Here is a 10,621-nt window from a genome sequence, read left to right on the forward strand (position 1 = left end):
ACACTGATGGGAAACGTCACACTTTTGGAAGAGGGAGAAGGCACTCGAATTGGAACAGAATTTGTGTGTGTGTGTGTGTGTGTGTGTGTGTGTGTGTGTGTGTGTGTGTGTGTGTGTGTGTGTGTGTGTGTGTGTAGGAAGAGAGAGATGGTGTGTTCATATTTCTGTGTGTGTGTAACAGTTTGTGTGTGGCGTGTGTGTGCATGTTTGCTAACTTGATGACACCTCAGCTTTCAAGACTGACTTCACCTCCCACACACGCACCATTCCATCGACTTCTGCCTGCTCTTCTGCATTTGAAATGCTAATAAAGTCCTCTGCCAAAAGTAGACAGTAGATTTTTTTTCCTGTCTCCCCCTCTCTCTGCTTCTCCATACTGGCCATCCATCTTAACAGTGGTTACAACTTTGTTTCCTATAACAATGTTAATAACATTTACAGCCTGAAATGTACAGTGAATGTATAGCTCTGTATTCCCAATCTAGGCTCGAACATGAAGAATCCATAGCTTTAAAATGTCAGACTACAGCAGAAGAGATGTTTATAGAGTATTGAGCTGTATATGCTCCTCCTGGACAGCCTATGGACAACCGATCCATGAACAACTGACTGTGCTCCTCTGGGGGTCATGTTGCTAATTCTTTGACACCAGACAATTTCTTTGTTCTCCTCCCCCCTGAATTCCATTGTTTACATTCGATATTAAAAAAAAATCATGCTCTTGAACAATATCAGACTACAGTTCAGATAGAGGTTGTTTGAAGTATATAGATAGATAGGTATAAATAGTCCATGGTACATTTCATTTCCTTTGCAAATTACAAATACGTGAAAATATGTTTTTATTCCTGCAGAGTTTCAACGAGAAGATCGATCTTTGCAAAGATTCAGTCTTAACCTACCACAGCCACTAGCACAGATAGCAAGAGGGGGCAGGAATTTATAGTGTAGGTGACATTTCCTGTCAAGATGGAAATCATAAAAACAACATTAAAACACTAAAATGATATGTACTGTGCACTCCTTCTCATGAGTCACTGGTCACAAAAATGTATATTTAGGTACCAAATGATGTTCAATTTTCTTCTTCAATGTTCTCACTTCCTCACTTTGTGATAGCATGACATTAGTCCCTGTAACAGAAACAGTGTTGCCTTTGCTTCTGATAAAGCCTCTCCTGCTTAAAATGGCCATACTATAAATATAACAACCTGCAGATTGAATGGAGAAACTGTTAAGGGGTCTGAAAAATAACAAGCTTTACATGCACTGGTTTGATCCATTTAAGCTTTACCTCCAGCCAAGAGATATTTATGACAAATGTCATCACAGTAAGGGGAGCATTTGATTTCCATATGGAGTGAGATTTGCCAGAAAAACAGGATGTGACAGTTGTATTAGTACTGCCACTCAATAAGCTGGTGACATCCCTTCTCCATTGTGAAAAAGGAATCACTCTGACAGCTGAGGTCACTCCTAATGAACCAGCGTGATGAAACGCATGCTGGCGTCATTTAACCTTCACAGTATTTAACCTCAGACGTGTTCAGTGTGTTTGTGCTGTTCTTTAAACTGTCTTTATTACGTACCCTACCATTACACTCAAGTCTCATTTCGGTGGGAGCTTAAGAGTTGCCCGCCCTCTCAGGAAAAGTCTACAGATGTATGATTGAGTGGATTCTGGGCAGCCATAAAAAATGAAACACCTCTGATTGATCTTGGATATTAAGGGGGACATGTAGGAGCTTTCAGAAACTCGCTGCACCTCTGTCACTCTGACTTCTAAACCAGACAGAAATCATTTTAAAAGGATTTAAAGGTGCAGTCCACGATTCTAATCTTATGCACTTTCTGTCAAAATCAGCTAATTGCTCCTCACGGTCCTTTAGCTGTCCGTGCAGTGTTTGTGCTCAAACTCCGGTGTTCGTACACAGCCCTGGCTCTGTAAATGGGAAACAAACAAGCCATAAACAATCCCTGCCGATTAACACAGTGCTTCAGGAGCACGGAAGGGGGACGTGTAATCTGATTGGCTGTTGAGCTCAAATATCAACAACCTTTTGCGAATCCGAAACCGAATCGCAGACTGCATCTTTAAAGACATTAGTATGCTAGGGCGTTCTTTTATGTATGTGGGCTTCCAGTGGCAGTAATTATATCATGAACTTTTTATGAACATCTCAATGCCTTTACTATGGCTTCTGTGCTGCTCCTGCAAAACAACAAGCTCTATTTTTAGTGATCAGTTTTGTGGCTGTTGAAAAAACAGTAAATCAATCAGCAAGTACAATAACCACATGAAATTAAATGAATAATAATTTATTAATCTTTATTATGTAATGTAAACATGTAATGTTTGCTTGAAAATTTTTCTTTTCTGTCTCCCTTCTCTTTCCCTCTTACAGTGATCCTGTGACGTTGAGAAAACTGACAACCCTCTGGTTTTGTTCATCAATAGACTCCATCCCACCCTCCTTAACAAACTGCCTGAAACCTATTGAATCTACCATGAGCAGAAAGGCCTCCCCAACCACCTCCCCCATAACTGCACACAGTCCTCTGGGACAGTCAGACATCGACCCCCCTGAGGAGACTAATGCTGGCCCCAATCCACTCTCCTCGTCCCTATTACCCTGCTGGGCCACCCAGGCCCTATGTGACCTCGCCCGGAGCGAGAGGGAGCTGAGGCACCTGAGGGAGCGACAGACCACTGAGACGGAGTCCGTAAGTCGAGGTTTGGATCGGGCAGTGATGGGAGTGCGTCGGGAAGAGCACCGCCTCCTGGAGCGGGTTGAGCAGGACCAGCGAGATGCACAGCAGCGTCTGGAGCAACTGGGTCGCGAGAATGCAGCAGCCACACGTGTCGCCCAAGCCCTGCTGGACCAGAGGCTTCACAAAGTTGCCCAGCTACGTCAGCAGGTACAGCACAGCGGATCTGAGGCAATGAGGATTGATGGATTTGAGGTGAACCAGAGGCGGGATGAGTTGCAGAAAAACGTGGCAGAGCTCCTTCAACCATGGGAGATCTCGCTGTCACTCAAACGTGTGACCTTTAAGCCAAGCTCCCAAGCAAAGCCTATCAGTTTTGGGGATCTTAAAATCCAGGAGCACAACATCAGTTTTCCTGTGGGAGGGTGTGGTCCACAGGGGCAGCTATGTGCCCTTCATTCATCTTGTGGTCACTACGGGGAGGCAGGAATCAGCACACAGGATGGCAGAAGTACACCAGAAGGGGCTGGATCTGGACAGGGTCAAAGCCAGGTGGTGGACAAATCCTCTGGCAATGGGAACTTAAGGGTCGTCAGAAAGTTACGTCTGTCAGCGCGGAGTGACGAGGAGTCTGGGGAGGAGACCAAACGGCTGTCCTCTAGATCACGGGGATGGCCCCCAAAGAGGGACTCGAGTGAGCGTGACTCGTCCCAGGATGAGGAGCAAGAGAGTCCCACATCTGACTTACGAGGGGATTGTCTCTTTTTGGCTGTTCCCAATTTGATTGGCAATGGAGATTCGGAGGGAGAGGATCTTGGCAATGGTAGGACTGGGAAGATGAACCGGCATAACTTAAGAGACAAGAGGAGTCAGCTATCCCATCGTGAGGCTTCACCCTTTCTTGACCAGAGCAGTGTTGAACAGGAAGGCTGGTACTTTCAAAGTTTCGATGCCAGCGATTCAAATAGGGACCGGCGAAAGGGTAGACAGGACTCCCCGAGAACCCTTTCCCGATTTGGCTATGGGACATTACCATCCCGTCGTGGAAGCCCAAGAGACTCTCTCTCCAGCCACAGCTGTATGAACCTCTCACCCCGAGACCGGCCTCGCTCCCGTCTAAGTGTGTGCTCTGATGACCACCCCCATGGAGAAACGGGTGGTCGAGCCTCTTCCCCAACAGACAGTGTGGACTCTGGCTACACCTTTATCATTAGCTCCCCGCGGGACTATGCCGGCTTTGTCCGTCGTGATTCACGGCTGTCAAAGTCCACCGTCGACTTGTCTCAACGAAGTCGTCCACTCATCAATGGAACCCAACATCGCAGTCGTTTCTCTTCCTCTTCTGCCTCCCCTAGTCTGGGTAGGGGGGTAAGGCGAACAGTTGGACGGGCATTTTCCTGTACGGCTACCAAGGAAGCAGATTTACAGCAATCCCAGAGACATCAGAGCCGGGTACCTCGAACACTCTCAATGTCTGTGATAGATGGGTCTTCTCAGGATGGAGTGGGTTTTCTGACCGGCACAGGGAACTCCCAGCCTAAGGAGAGGAGCTGGAGTAAGGAGGGGAAGAATGAACCTGCCTTAGTTGAGGAGCTGGAAGAGGAAGGTGAGCCAATAGCACATGGCGAGGGACGTCTGGTCCGGCAGTTTGGAAAACAAGGTTCTGGCCGTGCTGACCTCACTCTACCCAGTGGGATTCATGCCACGCCTCAGGGACAGCTCTTCCTGGTTGACTGTGGGAATGTTCGAGTCCAGGTGACAGATGCGGTGGGAAATGTCATGCAGCAGGTTAAATCAACAGGCAGTGGCTCAGCCACACGTAGATGTCGGAACTATTTTGATGTGGCCGTTAATGCTAAAGGCCTGATTGCACTCAGCTGTGCTGCGGAGCGAGCTCTCCTCATTTTCAACCGCCATGGGCGACTCCTTCAGACCTACGGGGGGAATCCTGCCCCTGGGGCAGTGGCATCTTCTGACGGGCTGGAGGCTCCCCGGGGCGTCACTGTGACCAAACAGGACGAGTTCCTGGTGGCGGACATTCGCAAGGGCACTCTGACTGCCATGAAGCTGGACCCCAAGACAGGCTCCAGGCTGGAGCGGACGGTGGTGACTGGTTTCCACAGACCTTACCTTGTGGCAGCCTCCCAGCACTCAGGCCTGCTGGCCGTGTCAGAGAGAGGCAGCGAGACTGGGCGTGATCCCTGTGTGAAGGTACTGGACTCGGGTTGGACGACTGTTAGAGTGCTTGGCGTGTGCTCCGGCATGGGGCCGGTTCTGGCATGCCCGTGGGGCATCTGTATTGACCATGATGGGGCAGTGCTGGTGTCAGATTGGGCAGAGCAACATCGCGTGGTTCTATACCCGGCCCAGGGTGTCGGTAGGACGGTGGTGAGCCGAGGACTGAGCAGCCCACGCGGTCTAACCCTGCTTCCAGATGGCTCTCTGGTAGTGTCAGACAGCATGCATCACTGCATTAAGATCTACCAATACAAGTGACTAAGTACTCACACCAAGCTACCGATTTTAAATACATGATACAGAGGTAGTGTTAAAGTTGCTGATGTAATCAATAATATTATCAAGAAGAAGTGATTGTGCAAAGAGCACAATTAATACATATAGGATATGCATCTAAGTTATATCAGTATGTTATAAAATATTACTAGCTTTGTGTATCTCAGTTCAGGCAGATCTACAGTAAATTGTAACTCTTTTACCATGACACAATTACATCAAGCACACTGGTGCATATAATAATGAAAAATAACCTTGTGAATCCTTCCAGCCTGATATTCAGAGGAATAATATTAACCGAAAAGCTAGAGAGAGGAGATATTCAAGGGTAAAATGTGTGGGTAATATGTGAAATACTGAGATGCCTGCTCGTGTTACAATGCGGGTATTTTTCAATGTACAGCCCATGAAGTAATGATTTCTCTGCTGTGTTGGTGTGATTAGGACATTTTGTCCAAATAGTGTGAATCTGGCACCACTAACACAACTGACCAAAAAAACAGCACTTTGAGGAAGAATTTAAGATCGTGAAAATTGTCATTAATAAAAGATGACCTGAGGAATGGAGAGGAAAGCAGCACAAGACTGAAATGTAAAGCAATGCAGTAAGTCACCAGAGATGCTATGGTGGGAGAAAAAGTAATAATATGAAAAAAGCAAAAATTATAAAAGTCATGTATATTATGGTAACTAGAAACAGCAGATAAGAAGGTTTTCTGAATAATGGGAGAATGAGAGCAGTATAATGCAGAAAAATGTATGTAGGATATAGATTTTATGGAAACCTTCCTAAACAAGTAAGTAATGAGTGGAAGCAGACATTTTTTTAAATAAACTACTTTTCTCAAATTAACATTACATTAAATTAACACATTATACATTTACATTTTCAACTTCAAATGGATTATTTATGCATTTATTGCAAGACATTATGGAATCGTGAAGAATCAATAAGCAATTATGCATCATAAACGAGTCATATACGGATTAATACAACAGCACTCACACTCCCACCAAAATCACTCATTAACTAATGTGGGATTTTCCTTTAAATGAAAGATTAGAAAGAAAATCAATAAATGTTTTAGGTCTTGAGTGTGACCTTGTATGTGTCTAAGTGTGTCTGTATGTGATTTAGTTGGCTTCAAGTAAGGTAGCTACCTTGTGAATAGGCCTTACTTGGTGAACTATGCCACAACACTTACACAAACAATCAATATGTCATAACCTTTAAGATGATATCATAACCTTAATCATTTATCAACGTCGGAAAAGTTAGACCTGCAATATCTTTTCTGAATGACTAATATAGATAAAGTAACAGGTTTAAAATAACCTCTGTAGTTTATATCCTTTTATCTGTCTATATTACTATTAGGGTGAGGTAGCCTTTTTTGTTTTGTAGGTCTTCCCTAAGGTGAATTACAGCTTTGTGGTGTGGACAGAAGACACTTTTCAGTTTGACCTTTTGTGACATTTATTGTTTTGTCAGTTACAGCACAGCGTTGCCTCTATGCTTTTGGAATCCTTACAATGTAAACATACAATCTTCAGATAATGTTTTTCAGATGGGTTTTAGAATGTGAAGAATGGTTCCAAAATAGTTTACTTAAACCTGTCAGGAATGCTGTGGCATACTTTCATTTAAATAAATAATTGTCTGTCTGTCGTCTCTGTGTAGTTGTGAATGAGTCAGTAGCCTACTCCCATGTTTGGCTGCTTCTACTGAAAATGTGTCTTGGGTGTGATGACTTATCGCATTCTGGCCTCCTGTGGATTATCTACCTCTGCCAACAGGAAACAGGGTCTAATCAAAATGACACCTGCTTGCTTTGCCACCATTCCAAAACACCCATGACCACCCATCACAAAGGGGCTGACACACCCACACACACAAACACACACACACACACACACACACACACACAAGCATCTGGTTGTCATTGTTCAGACCCTGCTTTTAGAAGAAGGATTACCTGGAAAGCATTTTCAAGGTAATTTGCATCACCTTGAAAGAAAAACAGTACACAAACTCCCATCAGAGCCTCAGAAGCTTTCACTACATACTGTCAGTTTTATTTTGCCATGCAGATGGCAGAGCAATTTTTAGTCTTTGGTTTATATGGGAGGAGAACATGTCTGTTTGTCAGGAGGTTGTTACAATTGTAACCCAAGGGTTTGGTTGGTGTGTGTGTGTGTTTGCGTGCGCGTGTGAATCTGTGTGCGCGCGTGTGTGTGTGTGTGTTGGCACTTTAAAATGCGTTTGATATCTCTCTCTCTCCATCTAAAAGAAAAAAAAGCTTCAGATTTAAGCTCAAGTCAACAATTTTCACAAGTGGATTGGCCTTTTGAAAAACAGTGCTCTTTCCACTTTAAGCTTTGAGTCCCACCATTCAGCAAGTAAAGGTCAAATCCCACAGTTCCTCTCCAAGCAAGAAGCGAGAAAGCGTGAGAAACTACGAGCTGGATCCAAATGAACTTTCCCCCATGAGTCACGTATCATGCAGGGGCCACACCACTCAAACCGGTTCCACCTGTAACAGCTCCTCCCTACTTCAGTCTAGCATGGAACATGACAAGACCAACACACCTTACTTGGTCTCAGTCAAGTCTTAAGTATAATCCAGAATGCCAAGCCTCGTTTTGAAAAAAAAAAGGTTTTCCTGCAGTGTGAATTAACCATGACATGGCAATCTGTGATGTTCCCACCCGTTGGTTTTTATCTCATAAACGAGTCAGCATATGCTCTATGATCATACTTGCCCAAAGGGTCAATTTAAATTCTTCACAGTCACAGCCAAGCCATGCTCTCCTTACTGTTCTAACGATACTGTATATATAATAGAGCTTGCAGTTTTGATGCCCTTTAATTGCTTGATATTTGAGGATGGTGTTGGTTTAAATGGAATCCAAATAATGGGGGAAATGGCACCGACACATTCCAGACAGCTATCAAATTTAGTATAATCAAGCCCTCTTTGGGAATTCCCCCCTCCCCTATAAAAATGTAATTGCCACGGAGGCCACGATCTGTGTTACCGGAATGCATGTTTCTGTTGATGCAGGTCTTGAGGAGCGCTCCATCTACATTATTGAAGCAAGAAATAAAAAATGAATCAGGATGAGTCTGAGAAGTCTGAGAATTCCTAAGTTCTAGGAAACTTTCTTAGAATCAGAATATATGCCTGTATGTTATGGAGGTGCAATGGTTAAACTACACACCCGACGTTACACTTCCAGTAGAACTGCTGATTTGTCTAAACCTGTCATTACAACCTCACACTCTAATTCTCCATTGCCATGCTGCTCATAAAAAAAACATGATTAGGGGTGAGAGAGTTTAAAGATGAGGGCCCTGTCTCCATCTAAGCTTAAGGTCCTCTATAAGGCATGCAGAGTTCTAATGCAACACAGGAGATATATATTCATTTATTCTATATTTGCATTAGAACTCTGCATGCCTTAGACTGTAAGGCATGCAGAGTTCTAATGCAACACAGGAGAGAGGAGGGTGAGATTAATGTTTGCAGCATGTAGTATGCTGGCGTTAACATTCATTGCTACAATGAAATGCATTGTACTGAAATGCATGTGTGAAGTGTGTAACGATTGGGTTTTAATGCTATGACGGGGCATATGCATGAATCTGCATTTTTAAATGTTTTGTGAGAAATTGTGTGTGTGTGTGTGTGTGAGTGCGTGGGTGGCAGTTAGAGGCTTGTTTCTGAGAGCTTCTTCTGTGTGCCATGGGGGAATTTGTGGGAGTGGACTATTGGCTGTAAAAGGGCAATGCAACACACTTCAACCGCAGCACCTTAATTCCTACATGGTGTGCATTTCCAACGGTGTTATGAGAGGGGGCCTTTTGCAGTCTCAGAGGTCTCTGTGCACCTTTGTTTGTGTACGCGCGTGCTCTTTGTTATTGACACGTATGACATTTTCACAAGAAGGACGAGGCTTACAAGTGGACAAATGTTACCTCCCAGTGCTCCCCCCCCCCTCTCTCTTCAACATCATGTCACTGTGGTTCACATCTCTCTGGTGAAGATGTTCTTTTGGTCGAGCCTAATGGCAAGCCACTTAAATGTTTTTCAAACACTGTTTGCGAAGCGGTTCAAGTAAAAAACAAAACAAAACAGAAAACACATTTCTTATTTATTTATTCTGAGGTTTTCAAAGTACTGACCAAATATTTTAAGACCATGGGTTTTTATTCTCATCAAGTAAAGAAAATGTGTGTAGCGATGTGTAGTATGCTACAGACAAAAATATTGGCTTGAAAAAAATCCAATATGCAGTAATAATGTGTTTTTATGTCATCTATGTTTATCTATCTTCTGCAACAAGTCAATGTTTTAGATTTTCTTATTCTTAGCTATTTAGCTTTGTAGCTAAATGATCCACAACACTTCTGTTGGATTTTGGTTTTCGAGGGCTGTCACTCAAAGGAGCTTTAAAGGAGTTGTCTAAGGCTGCTGATAAAGGGAGCCAGTGGCTGTGCCTGAGGCGCTCGCAGACTACTTGGGATTCGGAAATAACCTGAACTAAAACTGAGATTTGTGAAATCTTGTTGCGGTGTATCTGTTGTTGTCTCTGGTAGTGGCATGTGTCCTAAACCATCATGAGTATGGAGGCAGATGGCTCTGTGACGCCAGACACCACTGTTGAGCCTTCTGGAGGTGTCGTGGGCCTAATTCAACGAAACACTGATGGAAGGTCCCTGCATGAAAACCTTAATGAAATGCTCACGAAGACAGATTTGTTGTTGTATCCTGCTGCTTGGGTTCTATGTTTGGGCAGTCATGTCGTTGTGTTAAGCAGTTGTGGGCTACAGACAGCGCATGTTGTACTGTGAGGGACGGCCTTTAGAATCAGAATCAGAATCAGAAAAAACAGATCCCAGCTATATGTGGTGCTTGTTGTGGATGTCACCAGCTAGTGGTGCGTTGTTGTATTCTGTTGCTCAGGATCTATGCATGGACAGTTGTTATATTGGTTAGGCTAGGGTATGAGTACTTGCATGTGACAGTGAGAGGATTGGCAGCTGTGGGAAGTCCCCAACCAATTGCAAAAGGAATTTAACTTCTTTCCAGAGTATAACTAAATCTATAATTAAATCAGTTGTCAAATGATCTATACCTGTCCATGAAACTCAGACATATAATTTGATGTTACCGCATGTATCTGAATCATTACAGTGTGGTCCTTAAAAGAAAATTGATATTTCTTAAGGGTGGATATTATGGTTGATCTAAGCAAGAAAAAAGGCACATATGGGGAACCTCAGCTGGATGTGTCTCTGTGGTACACAGCTGTCATGGAGCTGTGAGAGTGCTCAGTACTACGTGACATTCAGACGCTCACTCAAATTACTCCTCATCAGCATTCTCTGGCCCTC

Source organism: Clupea harengus, chromosome 2 (assembly GCF_900700415.2).
Source record: "Clupea harengus chromosome 2, Ch_v2.0.2, whole genome shotgun sequence".
Classification (NCBI taxonomy): domain Eukaryota; kingdom Metazoa; phylum Chordata; class Actinopteri; order Clupeiformes; family Clupeidae; genus Clupea; species Clupea harengus.